The sequence below is a fragment of the Vicugna pacos genome, chromosome X (assembly GCF_048564905.1).
Source record: "Vicugna pacos chromosome X, VicPac4, whole genome shotgun sequence".
Taxonomy (NCBI): Eukaryota; Metazoa; Chordata; class Mammalia; order Artiodactyla; family Camelidae; genus Vicugna; species Vicugna pacos.
The window spans coordinates 17,444,461-17,466,824 of record NC_133023.1 but is presented as its reverse complement, the minus strand read 5'-3'; the positions used below and the strand labels follow the sequence as shown (position 1 = coordinate 17,466,824).

Here is a 22,364-nt window from a genome sequence, read left to right as displayed (position 1 = left end):
ACAGTTAGGCCCTTTATACATATGAATTCATTTAATCCTTGCAAGAAATTCTGAAGAAAGTACAAGCACTAGCTTCATTTAACAGACAAGGAAACTGAGACAGAGAAGCCAAGTCACTTGTCCAAGATCACGCATATAGTAAGAGAGAGCTGGGCCATCCCAGGTGGTCTGGCTCTGGAAACTGGGCTCCTAGCTCCTCACCATACACCTGTGGGTTGGCGATGCCAGGCACTGGATGAAGGTCCTTCTTTAGTCTAGCAATCTTGAATTTATGCTTTCACTGCCCACCTGTAAAAGTTACAAGTGCTCAAGTTCAGACATGTAGGGGTATGTGTCATCTACAGTGTAAGGTGAGAAGATAAGGCCTTCTCACTGTGAAATGAGGCCAGTTTGCCAAACGATGCCAGTGGTAGACGTGGAGTTGAGTGTTAAGGAAATGAGTGCATCTAGGACCGTGCCTGGCACCAGGTGGGCTCTGCCAAGAGCGGAGCTAGCCGCTGTTACATATCTGCTGAACGGAGAAGCGCATTTCATACATAAGGGGGATAAAAGCCTCACATCTGGAGTTGCTGTGCTGTGGCTATTCCATTATAACTCATAACCTTCTGAGCGTCTCCATGATCCTGGGAGATTTTTCTCTGAAATCTGCGGTAGATGGATTATTTGCTAAGACATTTTGCTGTGCAGGATGAGTGGGGTATTTATTAAGGTTTCTGAAAATGTCTGAGGGGCACCAGCTGTCAAAGTCCTTTAGTTTGCACAGAGCATGAATTGTTAATCCTAATTCTCAGTGCCTCTTCCCTCACATCTCTGCATGGGCACCAATGCTCATGTTCAGGAAACACTTCCTTGTATGACACCTGGCTGAAATATTTTGAGTTCTACACACACACACACACCCCACACACCCACACACACACAACACACACACACACCCATACCCACACCCCCTACCCTCACACACTCGATCTCCCAGAGATACCTAGGAGACTATTTTCACAAAGCTCTCACCATATGCTAAATTTTTGTGTTGATGCTTTGGGTTTGATGATGAGTAGAATGTCTTTAATGGCTTTAAGCTCTGAGAGTGTGTTTTCATCCATTCTTCTCTAGGCTTGGCCCAGTGAATTTTGATTAAAAGAACTCCTAAATATAAAAACATTTCCAAAATATGAAAGGTTACTTTGGAGGAGAGAAGAACCAAGAGGAATTTAAAGACAAGAGAGGGTTTTGATACGAGTTAAAAGAAAGACTTTGGGGGAAAGATCCAGAATAGGCTAGAAAAGGAGTGGTATTGAAAGCATGCATATGTGTAATATTTAGTGCATTGTTTGTTCCCATGAACAGTCTAATAAATCTCCCTTAGAGTGATTACTAAATATGTCAAGAGAAAAAGATTGCCAAATAAGATGGTGTTAAGCCACAGGGCTGAACCCAATTATAGCAAGGGGATATTTTCCATCCATTCTCTAAGGCGACCGTGCTGTGCTGGGTGGGGAGTTGTAAACTATTTAGTGATCTGCCAACTCTGCAGATCTACTGCTGTGACCCCTGGGACCACAGACCAAAGAAAGCAGACACTGTGTTAACCTCTGGGCCACAAGATCATAGGAGGGAGACTTGGAAAATGAGAACCTTACTGAAATTTGGGAGGGAAGGTTTCTTAACTCTCAGGACCAGAGCTGCTGGGAGATTAATCTGCTTTGAATTTCCGAAGGAAAGGTGGGTAGAACGTGTGTCAGTCTTGCTTCTGAATGGCAGGGAGATGCTGAGTGACAAAGCAGCCAGAGAGGGGGTGTGTTGGCTGAGGCCACCCACCTGGCAGGGGGAACCTGTGGGATTCTACTGTGGGATAAGAGGGGAGAGGATAATAAGAGGCATGGGAATGGAGAATTGAGAGTCCCTTCTGTGACGTCTGGAACTGCTCTGTTCTGACTTTTGGGTCTTACACCTACACATCACACACACATACAGTCTACCCTTGGCTGTCCACGGAGCCACGGGCAGACACACTGTACCTGCTACTTGGACATCTACCTGTATAAAGTTTTAGAATGCCTTGACTTACATCCCGAAAGGAGCCCGCTTTGGACAGCAGAGACACTAGTAGGTGTTCTTAGATTGTATTCACAGAGGGAAACAGAAGCCAGAGATCCAAGCTATGCTTTTTTTTATTTGCTTTATACTTATTTTTAATTTTAATTTCTGCACTAAAAAAGAAAAGGAAGGTAAAAATGACGACAAGTTAGTTTACAGTGACTTCATCTTTGCTTGTACATTAATCTTTGCTCTTGAGGGCAGAAGGGGAAAAGAAAGACAGGAAAACATCAAAGCATGATAGTTAAATGGTGACCGAGACACCTCAGTCCACAGAATGGACAATCTCAATTCACATAAGCTTATTATTAGTCAGAGACCCTCAGAAAAGAAAAGGAGGGTAACAGGACACAAAGTAATAGTCCTGACCCTTCATATAGTCTGAATCTGTCATGGGAATCAACATAGCATCCATGTTTCTATGCCTATGTATAGAGTTTGGATTACTCACTCAACATACATTCAATAAGTACTCACCAAATCTACTGCATTGTCAATAATAGGGTAATTTCCCTGAATTTAGGGTACTCACACTTACACATGGAAAATCACAAAGGAGATACAACACCCAAACAAAGGGAAGAACCTAACAATACACAACACCGAGCGCTCTGTCATAATCAAGCCTAATTTGGTGTCAGTCTCGATCACAGTATGTTTATTGTTACTGTATTTGCTGTCAAAGAGGCCAGACTGAATGTTGAGATTGAGATTCATTCTAAGGCTCTGAACATACTGTTTAAATTGTTAGACTCTTTTCTTTCATCACCCCTCAGGTTAAGAATGATGATAGTAATAGTAACTAGTCTGCTAAGTACTTTCTATACAGTTTAAAAAATTTATTCAGTACAAGTTTCTATGGAAATGGTTAAATCAGTATTCCCACTTTATAGCTGAAGCAAAAGACCAGGACGACTTCAGAACTGTAGTGAGGATGAAGAGGAAGTGGGAAAGGAGGAAGAATTGTCAGGCCACCTGGTTCAAATGACCAGCCTTGGTGTGACTGGCCTCTGCTGCTTAGGTAGGAGTGTCAGAGACCCTGGGAATGTCAACTCTGCTTCTTAAGGGCTCAGGTTTTTCAGTAAAAAAGGAGGTTGGTCTAGCTAATCTTTACGGACAGACCATTTGGTTCTAACATGACATAATTCTAAGATGAGTGACAGCCACAAAGTATACAATCAGATCCTGTGTGAGAGAAAGTTAACTTCATAAATATCAATTTGAGATTTATTACAGCGGCTTGAAGTACGCTTTTCCAACACATTGAAGTTCTTTTTAGGTCAGTGACAGATCCGATAGTAGATGAAACCCAGAAAGAAAACCACAGGGTAGAGAAAGTAGGTTTACCGGGGAAAAAAAAAAGATTTCCTTCTCTGAGTGATTTCCCGTTCTGGGGAGGCACTGGCTCTTCTAATCCCCTTCTGCCGGAGCCTGGGACAAAGCCAGTGTGGGCTGCTGGTCACGACGGGCCAGAGTCTAATTTCCTCTCTGCCTCTCCTTGGCACACTCAGATCTTCCTCAGAAGACAGCAGGGGCACCTTGTAGAGGAGAGTACAGAAGGGATCTGGGAGGAAGGAAGTGTCTGCTCCGGCGTGGTAATTAACATAGGAAAAATACCTGTGGGTTCAGAAGGTCTTTTACAGTCCCTTCCAGCTCTTTTTGTATTTGTTCCTTTTTGCAAACGGGGAGAGAGAAGGCAGGAAGACCACTCTTGACTGGCAGGGCAATTAACACCTCCAGCTGTCCCCCAGCAGCCTCAGCTGCCACGGGAGACTCAGAGGAGGTGGAGGTTCCCCGTTCCCAGGGGGAATCAGCCGGATGACACCACCGTTATCGGCTGCCTTCCTTTCCTTGTCTCACCTTCCCACTCCTTCCTCTGCGTCTCCCAAATTAGCTGTGCACATTAAAACAATTTAAAAAGGGAGGTTGTTGGTTTGCCTTTCTAACCTCTATCATTTGCCCCCAAATATTACCTTCAAATGGACACTAAACCCAAATTACTTAAAAAAATGCTTTCAAGGAATATCTGGTTTTCCCTCCCAATTGAAAGGTTTTCTTCACTGAATCCCTCCGCATTCCAGGTCTTGATCAGGGTCTACATTCTGCCACTTGACTGTAAATGGGTAGAAACCAACTGGCAGGGTATCCTCACCCAGGACACAAGAAAACACCTTCAAGTGGATGGATCTGGGCTCTGCAGTTCATCAGTTACGCAGGCTCCCCCGGTGTTAGGTTCTGTCTCTGCATGATCTCACTCTCACCCACTCTCTTTCCTCTTCTTTTAATAGAAATGCATTACATCAGAACATCAGTCGCAAGTTGGGGATTGTTACCATGATTCATTTGTAGTGCAGCCAAAAGCAAGTTAGTCATTCCTTAATAAGTGAACAGAAATATCATTCTGCCTTTGAAACATAACATGTTCGGAGGACACCAAATTTAAGCTGTGGATATAGCTAAACAAGTGACTATCTATTATCTATCCACATGCTTCGTCTGTACATGTGTGCCTAGTGTCCTGACAAACAGTTCCCTTTGTCAGTACTGTCGCACCACTGCAGGTCTGGGAAAGTGGAATGTTTCTGTTTTTCTCCTTGCTTTACCGGGGAGTAAACACTCTTATTGCGGGTGTTGACACTGAAAGCCCCACATTTATAATTCCCCAAACAGATTGTGTGTTTTTGTAGCCTTGACTGAAAAACCATTGCAGCTTTGGATTTTAGAAGGAAAAAAATAGTAATGATGAAGGAAAAGGCAACTGCATTATCTCATTGCAGCCTTTGCCTGATTTCCATGTTGGTCTAGATGAGAAAGAATGCAGTGAACCACAGGTCCGGTACTCTCTTTTTTCCCATAGTCTGAGAGAAAGTTTTACTTGCTCTTAATTACCAAAAAGAAAAAAAATTCCTTGATTTGAAGACCCCTGGAAATCTGTAAAGTTAAACTTTCTGATTAGAGTGATTATTTTTGAATCTTGCTGTCCTCACTTGACTTTCATGGTCAAGCTTAAACTCTGCTTGAGCAAGTTTGTGGGTCATGAGTTGTGCTGGCTAACTCTACGAGAACAGGATGCTCTCAGAAATGGGAGAATGTTAAAGCTCATTGGCTAAGGCAAAGAGAAGTCCCAAGGAGCCAAATGCCTGGGGAACTGGCAACAGCCATTTTAAGATTTGGTCAGGAGACCACAAATAACTCTGCAAGGGACAGAAAAAAAAAAAGGATCCCAAGGACATCTAGGTCTGGAGAAAAACCATGGATCTGAGTGGGAAAAGCACTGGATCACAAGTCAGAAGACTTCGAGTCCTGGTTGTGGGTCTTGCTGGCTACATGAGTCAGAGATAAATAAAAAATGAACCCTTGAAAACAAATATCATGCCACTTCCCTGCTCTAAATACCCCAGTGTTTCCCCATCGTGCTGAGAGCAAAAACCCAAGTCCTGACGGTAGCCAACAAGATGGTACATTGCCCTTGCTGCTCTCTCCGCATCCACGTCTCACCATGCCCTCGTCACACAGTCCGGCTTTCTCTGGATTTTGCCTGGAATGTTGTCCCTTCATACATCCTCACTTCCTTCATGTCCCTGCTCAAATGGAATCATCTTCCCTGACCTCATCCCCAATTAAAAAACTAGCTCCCTTGCCATCACCATCATCTTAACTGATTCTAAGTTTTTCATGGAGCCAATTATAATATGGCATTACATTCTATGTCTGTCTCTATTCTTTTGCCCCCACTAGAATCTGATGTGTTTTACTGTGCTGGAGTGCTTGTCTGTTTTGTCTGCTTCTACATCTCCATCACCCAGAACAGTTCCTAGAATTTATACTCAACAGTTACAGAGTAAACACGTGAATAAATCTCATGAGGGGATGGATTTTGGTCTGTCTCATGGGCATGATGAGGGCCAAATGAAGTGATGGATGTGTATGCATTTTGTAAACTCTAGAGGGCGACACGAAAGCAGTTATTGTACAGCAGGGAAGCATGGAGTGGTACCTTCTTTGGTTAGTGACTTACAGCTGTCCAGATGTCACCCTAGAACTGAGTCCCAATTCTCCTGGAACCCCTGATCTTTTCCAGGATTTGACAGCATCTTTAGTGGGAAGACATGGGTTGTGAGGTCAAAATGCTACCAGTTCAAACCCTGCCTCTGTGAGTTCTAGCTGTGGGACTGGAGCAGGCACAGTGGGGCCCTACCCCTGTCTCCTCACCACTTCGGTGCACACCAGCCCTCTTTCCAGCCTGATGTGGAATTACTGAGGCATTAACATACTGTCTCAATCCCAAGCGGCCTGGACTGATGACTGAAAACAGTTTGTGTAGAAATTGCCCAGCTCCCTTGTCCCCATAGTGAGAGGACTCTGCAGCATGCATGAGTTCCCCAGTGGGATTAGGCTCCAGCTGCCCACAGAGTAACTGGCTGGACAGTGTCCCCATAACTTACTTCTTCCCGTCCCTGCCTCATGTTGCCATTTTCTTACCTGTGCTTCCTGGAGTCGTCTTCCAAATATACTACTCACATCAGTTCCTTGACTCTGAATCAACTTTGGGGGGAACCAAAACTAAGACAGTTCCTTTAGGCTGTTTGTAACATGGGGATAAACCTGACCTTTAGGGTCATTATGAAGATCAAGTGTGATAACATATAAAAAGTGTCTTGTCTGGCATTTAATATTGGGTTAAAATATATGAAATTGTCATTCCTATAGGTTAAAAAGTGGTTCAGCATAGGCAAGTTTACGTGATTCACCTAACTGACCTTCAGTGAGGGTCGGTTCTTTCCCCCTCTTAGTTCTCCTCCTTCCCAAGAGTCCTGTCAGAACCAGAGCTCCCCTAGGGGTGCGGGGTGTCAGACAGTTTTATTTGGTTTCCAAAGGACAGTTTGGTGGTACCAGAATAGGGTTTTAGGAAAAAAGATAATAGTATCAGACTAGGAAATATCCCACAAATCCACTCATTCCCTTTTCCACAAGCAGAAATAAGACTGCAGATACTGTGGACATGAGTCCTTGCATGCAAATGAAATTCACACTTTAAACAGTTTCAGCTTAAGGGAAAAAATGCTGTATAACCCACATCCCTGAAATATTTGAAACAGCAAATAATTAATGACAATATGAAACGTACCAAATTATGAACAACTGTCTCCACCAGATGAAATCTTTGGCATTTTTTTTCCTCCAAAGGATTTACTAAATTTCTAATGGGCACTGAGCAAGAAAAAAAGTTCCACTTAATGACATAGTGATGGCGCTCCTGAATGATGGACCATGAGCTTTACAAGGACGACTGCTTGATATAATTCATAACAGCATGTGTTACCTGATAGTGCACTTTTTCCCCCCAGAAATATATATATATATTTTCTGTTCACCAAACTACTGACCTTACAAAGCTTGAAACCTTAAAAATCACAGGAGGGTCTCAGCTGCTGCCCTCTTTTTCCAAATCTGAAAAGAGGTCTTCTAGAGCAAATGGTCAAGGCTGTGATCATTTCTGTAATTCGGCTTGCTAGGGCCATGACCCTTCTGGGAGGTGCTAATGTTGGTGGCATAGTGTGGGGTAAAGGAAACAGACTGCCTGGACTCACTAGCCAGCTGTGGCTCTTAGGAGATGCCTGATCCTGAACACTGAGCTGTTACTTAACAGTTGCTTCTGTATGTCAGCTTCCTCATCAGTAAAATGGGGTCAATAATAGTACCTATCTCATTAGGATTGTTGGAGGCGAAATGAGAAATTGAATGTAAACTGCTCAATTTAGTCTCTGTCATGCTAGTGGTACCCAGTAAATGTTGTTAGCAAAACCGAAATGAACAAAAAACCTCCATTTCTATCCTGTTTTGCCTTGTCCTCCTTAATTTTTTTCTTTAACCCATAGAACTTCCTCAGTTGTTCTTGAAAAATGTATTCTGTGACAGGTAAAGGTGACTGTTGCTCACATCTTTACTGAGAATCTAAAGAGTAAACAGGGTTAATCACATGCATCAATACAAATATTTAAAGAGAATAGCTGTATGGTATGTGTTTACAAGTTGGCACTCCCTAATTCTAGGATAAGCTCCCAGGCTGAAATCATCCCACCCTTTCCAGGTTAGCTGCCCAGTTAGATTACCGCGCACATCCAACTAGGCGGGGAACTAGGATGGGGATGAAAGAAGGAAACTAAAAGGTGTTAATTGCCTACAGAGTGTTGGGTTCTGGTGCAAAGAATTCTGCATCTATCATCTCATTCAATCCCCACAGCAGTTCAGGGAGATAGATGTTATATTTGCATTTACAGATGGGGAAACTGAGCCTCAAGGAACTTAAATAATTTGCCATGGTCACAAACTTATTAAGTGGATCAGCCCAGATTTAAATCCCAGGTTCATAAGATTGTCCCCTAATGGGAGTTCCTTTGGCAAAGTGAAGACTGTACACCCTAATCTCTCTGCTTTGGCCTTTTGGATATTGAAGACCTTGTTTTGGGGTACTAGGCTTAAGCACAGTCAAGCCACAGAACGACGTGGCTAGCAGCAGTTCTGAATTAACATTGGTGATGACATAGCAAAATCAAGGGGTCACACATAACAAAACAGCCTAGGAGAAGCACAAGACTGACTTGTACTGAACAGCTAGGCCCAGCAAATGCCAGATATCTATGACAGAGACCCCAGAGAGAAGCCACAACCGTGTTACCAATGACAAACGTGCTGGAGACGAGGAAAACAGATATGTGAAGAGATGACTTTATCAGTCCAGATAGCATCCTTTCTATATCGTATATTTTCTATATGACTCTCCTCCCACCCCGCATATACACACAGAGAAGGAAAAAAAATACTTTCTAGAACATATTACTGGAAAGCGCCGGCAATTTGGGGATTTCTTGCAAAACATCAGATTGAAGTTGGGGTGCTAAAGGATTTGAGTATCACTCCTCCCCAAGGGCAGTTTAACATTAGAATATATATGCTCTATGAGGGCAGGGACTCTGTTTCACTCCATGCTGTGTCCTGGCACATAGAGGAAGCCCAGCAAAGCTGTACTGACTGAACCTTCAGTGTTTGTTCCTTCTTACTGATTTATATTTTCTCTGGTGACATTGAATGATACTTCATTTGTACCCAAAGGCTACTGTGCTACATGCATATCATTTCCATCTTAAATAAACAGATGACATTGAATTTAGTCCTGTCACTTACACACTGCAGACAAATGGCTGACCTCATTAGACAAATGGATATGGTTAGAATATAATCTTAAAAATATAAGAGCAGAGAAACAATTTAGGTAGGAGATTGGGTACTGAAATAATTATGTGTTATGCTTAATTATAGAGTAGTTTGAATTTTTCTAGTGTATTTGTTTGTTGGGTTTCTTTTTTTGGAGGGGAAAAGTTTTTTAAAAATACAGAAAAGTTGAGAGACTAATACAAAAACTCCCATGTACCAACATCCAATGTCATGTCTATTTGAAGATTCTGTCCCTGCTGTTAATGCTGTCCATGTGTAGGGTGACCATAAAGTTTATCATCCAAACTGGAACACTTTTGAGAATGCAAGAGGGCACTAGTAATTTCACAGGAACATAGGCAGAAAGTGGGACCATCGCAAGCAAAGCAGGATGTTCTCCTTATCTGTTGGTGTCTCAGAGTAGGTGAGAACCGATGTGACTTCATCAGTTTATGCCTCACAATGGGCATGAGATGGTGGTCCTTTGGTTTGCAGACCCATCACCACTGACAGAACCTAGACTGTTGCAGGTGATGCTATCCTGTCATCAGACGGGCGTCTGGGAAAGGAATCTGGAGAAATTCTTGCCGTCTCTAACTACTTCCAACCCCACTCACGTTCCCACCATTGCAACCTCCATCCATGTCAAGGCTCTGATGTTTTGCAGGATTCAGCTCTCAGGTAGCTCAGTTCTGCTCACTGCAGTAGAGGCAAAATGCATCTGCAGCACACTTACAACATTGCGTCTACCTACTCTGAGCACATTGGCCTTGCTGGAATAGCCAGATAGCTTCCACTTGGTTTTCTTACTGAAATGTGGCTTCGTCCAGCCAAGAGCAAAGATTGCTTGCATGTCCAAAGACGTCACTCTGGGTGTTTCTGTCTTACTTTAATGATGACAGTGGCTCACAGACTTGGCTGATGAAATTTTTCAAGGCTCGCAGATGTGAAGTCTGTGATGGGTCTCAGACAGGTGGTAGGTGGGAGACCAGAGCATGTTTGCTTTGTTGAGAGTTAGATGTCATATAGAGAAAGTCTGCATTTCATCATCAATTATAGCAATGAACCATTTACTCAGTATATACTAAGTGTCTATGCTATGTTGGACATTAATATAAGCCCTGGGAAGATAAAGAACATTATGACATAGTTTTACTCTCAAGAAACTTAGAGTCCAGTGGAGGGACTTAGGCAGATTCTCAGAATTGGTTAGCACAGGTGAACCACAAAGTGAAGTAAAGTGTTACAGTTCTATGATAGGAGTAGCTAAAGGATGTAGTGGGGATACACGGAATCTAGTATGTTGGGGTGTGTGTGTGTGTACGTGTGTGTAGCAGTGGGGGGAGCAATGAAATACAAAGTTGGAGAGGAGAGAGGGGCCAGATAAAGGAGGAGCTTCACATTCACCCATTATTTAGTAGTAACTACTAGTAAATTTTAGGTCAAGCCATGTGAAAAAGATAGATATGGCTCTCCCCTCCCAGAGCATTCAAACTGTGGGAGATACAGACAAGCAACAAGGCAATTACAAAATCTGCATGGAGTTCTAAGATGGGAGAGGTACTGGATATTCAGGGACGGGCACCTACACCAACCTTGCTGGCACCAGGGAAGACTTCTTGGAGGAAGTGACTTCTTAATTAGCATCTGAAGAATGAGAAAAAATTAACCCCAGGCAGAGGCTTGGCATAGGGGTATGGAACTGTTCGAGAGGGTGTATCAGGTGGAGGCTACAGCATGGGCAAAGTCTCAGAGGCACGAAACAGCTGTTGGGGGAAAGAAAGTGATTCAGGCTGGTCGGGGAACTGAGAGAAAAGCTAAAGAGTCAAGCAAGGTCCAAATCACACAAGGCCTTGTCTTCTGAACTTGGAAGACAGACTTTGTTCTATGGGCACCTGAGAGCCAATGAGGGGTTTCAGACAGAAGATGAGATGATCAGAACTGTGTCTTGGGAAGATCTCTCTGTCTGCAGGTGGTAGCTGGAATGGGAAGGCTGGAGATTGTAGGTGGGGAAATGGAGTAAAACATTAATACAGTAACTAGTTATTGGTGAAGTGAAGATCTGAACCAAGGTGGCTGGTCATACTGACTTGAAGGAGCCAGAAGGCTGATGCTTTTTTTTTTTAACATATCTGGACATCTTAGCCCAAGGAGTAAGCCAGGTAGTAGAATCTGATGACTTTTTTTTTTTTAATGGAGGTACTGAGGATTGAACCCAGGAGCTCGTGCATGCTAAGCATGCACTCTTCCACTGAGCTATACCCTGTTCCCTTGATGACAACTTTTAAATCTGCAGTACTGATTAAACATTTGAGCTCCATTTTCAGGTTTGGGTCTTAATGTGTCATCTATGAATTGCAGATTCGTTGATGTGCAGATCTAGCCAATGTGTGGCCTTTCACTTTTCTGTATGTATGATTCCAAAGTGCAGTCATAGACCATACAAGTACAGACATTCTTGGCCAGTTGCTTCAAGTTCGTCTGTGGCAGATGTGGTTGGCACCTTGGTTGTATCCTCCATCCCTTACCTCTTGAGAACATGCCTGCCTCACTTTGAATGCAAGCACCCACCCCTCTTTGTCAGAGAGCCCACTTTGCCATCTGCTTGGCAGGCCAAAAGTTCTGGGGAATTAACATCCTCTGAGAGCAGACCTCAACCAATGACAGATGGGAGTTGGCACAGAAATACCCAGCTCCCTCCCCATGGGTGGGATTACCCACGGCTGAGTGTGCTTCAAACTGGTTCTTAGAGCTTCCCCAATGGGTCCTGTCCTGGTTGCCCACAGCCGTGGCCTACTCAATCACATACCCTTTGAGGCTCCTTCTCCTGTGTCTCACTGCCCTGCTTCCCCTTCAGTTGCCTTTCACCTCACGAATAAACTACCTTTATTTGCTTTCTTGTTTTAAGGTCAGCTTCTGGGGGAACCCAAACAAAGATGTCTAATAATGTGCAAAGCCTCTGAAATTAGTTTCCTAGTGCCCTCAAAACCCTCAACCATTCTAAAACCAACCCCTCAGTTTGTTGTAGACTCAAATAATGGTTATGTCGAAACTCAGCCCTTAGGGAGTAAAGTTACGATATTTTGAGCTTCTCTTCATATGCAATCTTTTGATGGTGGACGTTTCTTTCATGTTGCCAACTTGCATGCAGTGGGTATGCAACAAATATTTCTCAAGTGGCTCTGATATGTTCGTGAATATAAATGTCCAGATGCTATCAACTGCACTTCTCCCTGATTTGGGGCAGAGCCCAGTCTTTCATTAAGGTTTAAAGCTAATCACCTGCTGGGCCCAGGGTCTACTGAAGACAAGAATGAACCGTGACTCCTCAGGAAGGGATGAGGCTTGCATCCCGCCAGAAATGGAGAATTCTGAGCTGACATGATCTCTCATCCTCCTTTTTGCTGATGGTAAAGGAAGCAGGCATTTCTTTGGCTTTTCTTTATTTGAAAAAAAAATAACACTCAGAGACACATTAGCCTTTTTGCATCCTTCTGGAACATCTCAGCAGGTAGGGTCTCAGGCTTCAGTGTTCTCTGTTGACAGCAAGTGCTGGAATATTGCCCAAGTTGGATGAGAGTCCCTATCTTTACATTTCTGGATTTCTGCTGTTATGGTGGTAGGTGTGTGGGAGAGACAGCTGATGTGTTCACTGGATCCCTTCCCAGGCAGTGATGTGCCTGGGGAGAATGTGCTGGTGGAGGCAAATTCTTCATGCATCGGCCGTGCTGCCAGTACAGGTGTTGAAAGTCTCCATGATGGCGGTGTGTCGGATGTCAGTAAAACTGAGCTGATTTGTCTGCCAAGATTCAGACTGCTTTTCTTCTTGTCGGTACTCACCTTTGTTGGATGCTCTGCACTGCTGAGATGGTAGTCTAACTCTTCTGCCGTATTAACAGGGTCACTGAATAGAATGTAAGTGTGTGTGCACAGTGTTCATTATTGAGGTATAACATGTATACAGTGAAGTGCACAAATCTCAAGTGTACAGCTCAATGAATTATATATATATATATATATATATATATATATATACACCTATATGATCATTCCTCGGGTCAAGACACAGAACATCTACAGCACCCAGAAGGCCCCCTTGTGTCCCTTCCAGTCAATACCTCCAGAACCCTCAGAGGAAAATTATTCTGACTTCTATCAACATTGAGTAGCTTTGCTTGTCTTGAGTTTCCGATAAATGGAATTATGCAGTGTATACAGCTGACCCTTGAACAACATGGGTTTGAACTGCGTGGGTTCATTCATTTACATTCGGGTTTTCAGTAAGTACGTACTACAGTACTACATGATCCTCGGTTGGTTGAACTGGTGGGTATAAAACTACAGATTTGGGGGGCAACTGTAAAGTTACATATGGATTTTCGACCACACGGAAGGTCGGTGTCCCTAACCCCCGTGTTGTTCAAAGGTCAACTGTACTCTTTTGTGTCTGCCTTCTACTCAACCCACAGCCTGGGAGATTCAGCCATGTTGTGTTTCTCTATAGTTTGCTTTTATTTTTGTTGTGCAGCATTTCATTGCATGAAGATACCAGAGTTTATTTTTTCATTCTCTTGCTGGTGAACCTTTTGGGTTGTCTCAGTTTGGGGTTTTTATCAATAAAACTGCAATGGGCATTCTTGTACAAATCCTTTTGTGAACATCTGCACTTATTTCTCTCAGGAATTTACAGTGGTGTGTTGGCAAATGTTAAACAGTAAGTTCTCTAACAAAAATAGCTCTGACTTGTAAGAATTTGTAAATACCCCCACCATGGCCAATTTTAAGCTACCAAGGGGATGTGGGTTAGGAAGAGATGTGCCCATTGGGCTTTCAGGAGCCAGTGGGAGCCAGTCTTAGCATACCACTGAGTACAGAGACCCAGGAGAGGAATTTCAGAATCAAAGAGTAGGCACATATTTAGTTTAAGTTTTCCAAAGTGATTGTACAGTTTTACATTCCCACCAACAATATACGAGAGATCCAGTTGCCCCATATCCTCAACAACACTTGATATTATCAGTATTTCAAATTTTTACCATTCTGGTGGGTGTGTGCTGCTACCTCATTTTAGTTGAATGTGCATTTTCATGATTCCTGAAACCCAGTAGCCATGCAGCTATCCTCTTCTCCAAAGTGCCTGTTCAAGCTGTTGGTCCCTTTGGTTATTGGGTGGTTATGTCTTTTCTTTATTGATTTGTCAGAGAATATCTAAGTTCAAGACAAGTGAGGCTGACTGTAAAGAATGAAAGAAAGAAGAATTCTAGAGGCAGCCTGGCGTGCTAAAAGGGGTTCACACAGACTTGGGTTCCTAGCCAACTAAGCTGGTGACCATCTAATGGTGTTGAACAAATCCCCTTCTTAAGCCTCCATTTCCACACCATCAAAAGGGATTACTGTGTAGAAGTGTTGTTGATTTCTGAATGAGGCAAAGTAGGTTCTTAGTAAATGCTGGAACCTCACCCCATCTCAACCAGAATGTACAGTGGGCATCTTCACCTATGTGTTTCTATTCATGAGACCCATGATGGTTTTAATTTAATGCCTAGACATCCCATATTCGTCCTGGCTGTCTAGTGGTGTTCTTGTCATAGAGCTAATGCCTGTCTTGTGATGTGAGGGTTTTATCCTTGTGAGAAGTAGCATTTCTCTTTTTGTGGGAGGCACAATGGCAAGGTTTACTAAACTTGATATTCTGCAGTGCCTTATGTGATGTCAGGCAGGGTGTGCAGGGTACTTTTTAGAGCCCTGTTCTCTATCTGTGGGGAGAAGCCGCTGTAGATCCGAGCTGATAAGAAACTGGGGCTGCTTCAGAAAGGGCTGCATAGTGAGCAGCCCAGTTGCGGACTCCAGCCCTCCCTTCTAGGAGTTTGGACTTGTGACGAGTGATGGGCTCAGCCCAGGCATCGCCTCTTCTAGGAAGCCTGCCCTGGAAACGCAAATGAGGTTCTCTCTGGTCCTCTGTGTGTGGACACATCTGTCTCATCACTTGCCATATTATAAGGACATCTTCTTTCAGCTCTTTGAGTTTCATTCTTTGTTATAGCCCCACTCCCAGCACAGTGCAGGTACACAATGCTCAAGACAGGAACATTCTCCACAAGCCAACACATTCTTGTCCAATTGCCCTGGCATCACCAGCATGCATTAAATAGCTTCTACTTGCATGTCCTGAAACATTAAATACTGAGAAATGATCAACCAAAAGTACTAGCTAGTTATCAAAGACTTGGGAGCGGGTAGGGGTTGGGAGAGAGGAAAACAGACAAGAAAGCAAACAACCAAGAGGAACCAGAACAGGTGGGGAAAGATGATTGCTACAATGAGCATACATACTTTCATGTCTAAAAGTAAATATGCTGTGACAGTTTAAACACAAAACAAAACAGCATTGTAGTGCTTTTCCAGCCCAGCTCTCAAGGGAATCCACAGGCAGCTTTAATATATGCAGTTCTAGAAAGAATGGGACATTGGAATTAGGAATAAAGAGATTTAAAAATTCTCAGTCTATCATTTCCTCTCTCTTTTTCCAAGCTGAAGGAGTTTTATCAGAATCAATATAAACCAGCCTGCAGATCTCAAACTAAGTTTGGGTTCATTTAAGAAATGGATGAGTTTAGGCGTGACTCTGTTACCTTGCAAATAACAGAGCAAGTAGAAAGCTGAGACATAAACACTGAAGTACCCTGTAAGTGCCACCTTGATGTTTTCTATCTCACATTAACCTTTTAAGTAATTGTTAAAACTCTGCAATGTGCTTATTATATATTGTGAGGTGCTTCTGCATTATTATAATAGATACTAGTGGGCTTTGTAACTTCTCTTTTTAAGTTAAAAAAGGGTCAAAAATATCCTTCATGGGGAAAATTGAAATGCTAAAGAACAGACTTTTGAAAAGGAAACATTTTCACGAGGGCTTCGCATACAACTTTATAAACAGAGATCCCAGTAGACAGCAAGTAACTCTCAGTGGGGAAACCCCAGATGGTTTTTATGAGGCAGAGATTGGTGGCTTTGGTGGCTTACCCTGAAAAAGATAAGCCATTAGCCATCGACGGCTTCTCACTTGATGCTCTGAGGGTGTGGTGCACGCTCCCAGACCCCTTCCATGGAATCTGGGGGTTTACTAGGAGTGTGGGCTGACTGCCGAGGCTTCGCTGCGCCTGCTGTTCTGCTGACCCAGGAGATGCGGGCAGCAGTGACCACACTGCACCTGTTAGATTCCAAAACACAGCCTCACAGGAGCAAAACCCAACCAACCCAAAAGGAAAGACTTGCTCGGAGGAAGATGGGAGTCGTATCTGGGTGGATTTAGGAGAAAGGTTGGGAGGGGCTTTCCAGAATATGCAGAGGGGCCAGTGGTAGTCACAACAAGCATTTAGCCTCGCTTCCTGAAGATTTGTCTGTATAAATCCTTCAAAATTTGGGGTTAAGAGAGAGTTGTTGCTTTGTTTTAAAATAAGCTAAAGTTACATTTGGATGGCAGAAACAATTGAACTAAGGTTTTATTTTCATTGAAAACTTGGTTTACATAAGCCATGGGAAGATAGCTAGGTTGCAAGGATAATGGCTTTCCCCATTTTAACTCAGGGTTTTACAGTTTTACTCAACATAAAACAAATGGAAGAGGAAGGTCTACCTCCCTAATTTATCCTGGCTGTCTCTCTGCTGCCTCCTCCTCATGTTCTGTGGGTTCCAGCACGGCTGGATTGAAAACCTGTGAGGTTTACCCTGCATTTCCCGCCTCCTCAGTCGGGGCCAGCTGCTCTCAGCCCTGCCCATTTGAACCACCTGTAGAACTCTACAGACTCAGATGCTGGGGCTTACCCTCTCACACCTTTAAATCAGAATTCCTTGGCGAGGGCTCTGGTATATGTATTTTAAAAAGCTTCCCAGGGGCCTTGACAGCCCTTGAATCATTCATCCAATCCTGTTGATTTTACGTCCAGAATCTCTCAAATCCATCCTTTCGTGCTCCATTTCCATTGCGCCTGACTGGGTTCTAGCCCTTACGATCTATCCAGATGACAGAAACAGGTTCTGAACTCATCTTTTTTGCTTTTAGTCAGTCCTCCAAACTGCCACCAGATTTATTTTTCTAGAACACAAATCCAAACCTGTCATCATCCCTCTGCTTTAAATCCTCCAATGGCTCCACTCCGAATGAGTGATGGAGCCTGTTTATTTCTTAGATGACGATGGAGAACAGCTGCTCCTCATCTTAGACAAGCTTTCTTGTAGCTTAAAATGTTTTATTTTTAACTTTTTACTTTAAAGAAATTTAAGACTCACAAGAGGTTGTAGATAGAGTTCAGAGTTCCTGGGTATCTGTCACTCAGCTTCCCCCTAATGGTAACATCTTACATAACCAAAGTACATGATAAAAACCATGAAACCAACTTTGGTGCAATACTATTAACTCAACTACAAGCCAGCACACACTTGTGCAATCGCTTTGGCATCACCATTGTGCATTAAACAGCTATTTAACTCTGTCCAGGCCTTATTTGGATTTCACTAGTTTTTGCATGCACTTTGTGTGTGTGATACTGTGACATTTTATCACATGAGCTTAATTAATAGTTTGAGAAGGATCTAGTGGTTCTCAAGTCTGGGTGCACTTTAGAATTTCCTGGGGGAGCTTTCAAAATGTATCCATGACTGGCCCTTCTCTAGACCATGCTTTAGTCCAATGCTCCTCAGGCTAATTTGCACACAGATCAATGGGAAGTCTTGTAAAGATACAGATTCAGATCTAGTAGGTCTGGGTGGAGCCTGCAGTACTAGCCAGGTCCCAGGGGATGCTGCTGTTGCTGCTGCTGCTCCCTGTGTGAGGACCACATTTGGAGTAGGCCACCCCATTTTCAGACCAATGGAATGAGAATCTATGGGTGTGAGACCTAGCCATGGTATGTTTGAATACCTCTAGTGATTCTACCACGTAGCCAGGGTTGAGAACCACTGAGATATGTGACAGAATGCCAAGGCTGTATGTCACTCTCGGAGGTCACACCGTCTCCAACCTCTGTTTGAACCATTCTAGGTCATTTCAGTCTCCTCTGGCATTCAAATGCCAAACAACCCTTGGATTTAAGAAATCCCTGCTTCTATTTGTTTGCTTTCTTTTTGAAGGGAGGTAATTAGGTCTATTTATTTATTTATTACGTTTTTTTTCAATGGAGGTACTGGGGATTGAATGCAGGATCTCGTGCATGCTAAGCACTCTACCACTGAGTTATACCCTCTCCCCCAAGAAATCCTCACTTCTATATAATCCATATTCTTCTCAAATTTAAATATATCCAGTGTGAGCTCTCAACTTGCCTCTCCCTTCCGCTTCAATTTCTTCTCTATACTTTTGCCCATCTTGAGACAAAAGGGAGGAAGAGACTGTCTCTTGACTTTCATACCCAAATTCCAAGATTACTTCCAATTTACCACCTAGTCTCTTTTCATTCCCTTAGCAGTTGGCCTCCAAGCCCATAAATATTATAATGACAAATGCATACTTTCTTCAGCACTTGATAAGACTTTCAGCTACTGATCTTGTTTTCTGTCTTACAGAGAAAACCCCAAGCCATCAGATGGAAATTACCCTCAACTTGCTGCCACCATATCTATAAAAATACCCACAGTCATCTGTTTTTATTCTCCCTCCTGTGAAAATCAAGGCCATGACTCTTCCTCTGAGATCAGTTCCTTCCATTGGGTCTGGCTTTCCTTTCCTTCTTCCTAGTATTATGTATCCCCTCTTTTCCCATGTCCTCTTCTACTAGTTCCTTCCCATGAGCTTTGAACTATGCTTATGTCTTTCCCATATTAAAAAAGGCCTAACAGACACCACTTCCCTTCCAACTTCTGCCCTATCTCCCCTTCTTTAAGGAGCTCTTTACATTTGCCATCTCCAGCTACACTTCAAAGAGTGATTCATGCTCGCTAACTTCATTTCCTCACCTCCCACTCACTTCTCAAACCACTCCAGTCTGGACTTTATCCCAGCACTCAACCACAACTCCACAATGACTTCTAAGCAGGTAAATCCAGTGACTACTTTTCAGTCCTCATTTTCTGAAACTCTCAGCAGATACACACAGTTAAGTCAATAATGCAGGGTCAAATAGTACTTTACAAGTATCAAAGAGGGTTAAATGTTTTGAGATTTTCATGAGACTCCACTAGGCTCCATGAAGGCATAGGTATGGTTTTTTTGTTTTACAGCTGCGTCTTTAACTAAGTGCCTGGCAAACAAAGGTGCTCAATATGTGTAATTTGAAACCCTCCATCTCTCCCATGATGAATTCCGTGAAGCAACATTCTCCTCTCCTCCCACCTCTCAACCTGGCTCTCCACTGTCTATCTAACTGCTCCTCTACCTTCACCTACCTTGTAAGTTTGATATTACTCAAGATTCTGTCTCTGGCACTTCTGATCTTGTCACATTCATAAACTCTTCATGGGCAGTGAGTTCCGCCTCCATGGTTTGGCTTGTCATCTTTATGCTGACCAATCCCTAGTTCACATCAGTACCTCACTTCTCTTCCAAACTCCTAATCTGAATTTCTGTCTGCCTCCTGAAGATTTTTCAAGTACAAATTTGGCAGTATTTCAACTGGCATATATCCAACAGCTGAATCTTTCCTCCAAATTTGTTCTTCCACCTCATTCCTGTTATGGTTAACATCCTCCTCTTCCTTCTACATACCCAGGTGGGAACCTAAGCCGGTATCACTCTTCTCCCTTTGTTTACTCACAGATCCAATGACCCTCAAGTCCTATTGATTCCATCTCTTGATTTTGGGGATAGTATTTTCAGTGTGGATTCTGAAGCACATTAGTTCCCTGGGATGTTAATAGGGGTCACCAAAAAAGTAAAAATTATCCATGATCAAATAAATTTGAGAAATGCTGGACTGGACAGAGTTAAATAGATTTCTTTACAGAGGAACTTTTAGAAGTCTTTGGTATGCTAATATGCCTTCAATATAGGGATCTGATATGGGGACACCACATACATTGTTTCCCAAAGTTGTTTGGTCACAGAACCCAGTTTTTTTGTAGCATCAAAGAAAATTTTACTAAAACACATTTCGGAAAATGGTGGTCTAATCTAGCCCCGTTTTTCTCCTTCTACAGCTATGCTACTCAAAGCCTCTTGCTTACAAACTTGTATCAGTTTCCTGGGTGGAGAAGGGGATCTCTCCCTCTCCAATATCTTGCCTCTCCAACTTAGCGTCCATATTTCTATAAGAGCAATCCTTATAAAACTTAGGTATGTCTCTCCCCAAAGTATGAGACATCCTCCTCCTTACTTCTGTCCAAGTCATCTATGTCCTTACTGATTTTCTGCCTGCTTGCTCTCCCAGTTACTAACAGAGGAATGTTGAAATCTCCAACTATGGTAGTGTGTTTGTCTACTTCTCCTTTCATTTCTATCAGTTCTTGCCTCATGTTATTTTAATGCTCTGTTTGTTAGGTGTATACATGTTTAGGACTGTTATGTCTCCTTGGACAATTGATCCCTTTATCATTATGTAATGCCCCTTTTTATCCCCGCTAATTTTCCTTGTCCTGAAGTTAGCCATATCTGAAATTAATACAATTACTCTAGCTTTCTTTTGATTTGTGGTAGCATGTTACATCTTCCTCTATCCCTTTATTTTTAACCTGAGTCTTCATATTTAAAGTGGGTTTCTTGTAGGCAACGTGGAGTTGGGTCTTATACTCTCTTGATCCACTCTGATAGTCACTGCCTTTTAATTGGTATATTTATATCATTTATGTTTAAAATAATTATTGATATGGTTGGATTAATATCTACCATAGTTGTAACTGTTCTCTATTTGTTGCAGTTGTTCTTTGTTGCTTTTTTTCCCTTCGTTTTCTGTCTTGTCTGGTTTTGAGAATTTTTATTATTCAATTTTATCTCCTCTCTTGGTATATCAATTATACATATTTCAAAAAAATTTCAGTGGCTGCCCTAGCACCTACAATATATATTTATACCTAATCTAAATCACCTTCAAATAATACTGTAATGCTTCATGTGTAGTACAGTTATAACGGAGTATTCCTAATTCTTCTCTCCTGTTCCTGGTGACATGGCTGACATTTCATTCCATTTATCCATATGTTATAGTCACTCAATATATTATTACTATTATTGCTTTAAACAGTTACCTTTTAGCTCTATTAAAAATAAGGAAGATTTTATTTTACCTTCATTTATTCCTTCTCTAACACTCTTCTTTATGTCAATCTGAGTTTTTGAGCTATATAATTTTCCTTCTGAAGAGAATTTCTCGCAGAGTAGGTCTGCAGGCAATGAATTCTCTCAGTTGTTTGAGAAAATTTCTGCTACAGTTTTGATTTCTAGCTTTTCCTTTTGATTTATCCTGAGAGTTTCCCTCTCTCCACGTACATTATCTGTTCTTGATGTTATCTACTTTTTCCATTAAAACCCATAACATATTAATCATAGTTATTTCAGTGATTTTACATTTCTTGTCTAATAATGCTAACATCTGTGTCATATCTGAGGATGATTCTGATACTTTGTCTCTTCAGACTTATTTTTTTCTTTTTTGCATGCCTTGTAATTTTTTTTGCCAAAGCTGGACATGTTGCATCAGTCTATGGGAACTGAGGTAAATAGGTTTTCATAGTAAGGGCTTATGTTAATCTAAGAGCTTGGATGTATATAATGTTTATTGTGGCTATAAGTGCCAGAAGCTTTGAATATCTTTATTGTCATTGTTTTTGTCTCTCCTCTTAACTTTGACTTCCCTAAGTACTCTTCCCGAGACTCTGTCTCTTGCAGCTCTTCAACTGTAATCCACTGTTGTTATTATGATGTGGTAAGGTGTAGGGAGGGGAAATGCTACATAATGTTCTGAAGAAATCTCAGTTTTCAAGTGGGCCTGTGCCCTTCACAAATGCTTCTCCAGTGGTGTAGTTTTCTTCCCCTGCCTCCTACTCCCTTCCCTGGCCGTAGCACTCCTAATTTATTTCGTTGAAGTCCTGACACCTGTCGATTACTCACCCCCAACTTCTGTGAG

At 42.4% G+C, this 22,364-nt stretch overlaps 1 protein-coding gene across 1 annotated transcript in view; it reads right to left on the bottom strand.

Annotated features, from left to right (window-relative positions):
• Window positions 1-22,364, bottom strand: part of PTCHD1 (patched domain containing 1) — a 49,768-nt gene that overhangs the window by 14,602 nt on the left and 12,802 nt on the right. The gene's annotated exons all lie outside the window — the stretch shown is intronic.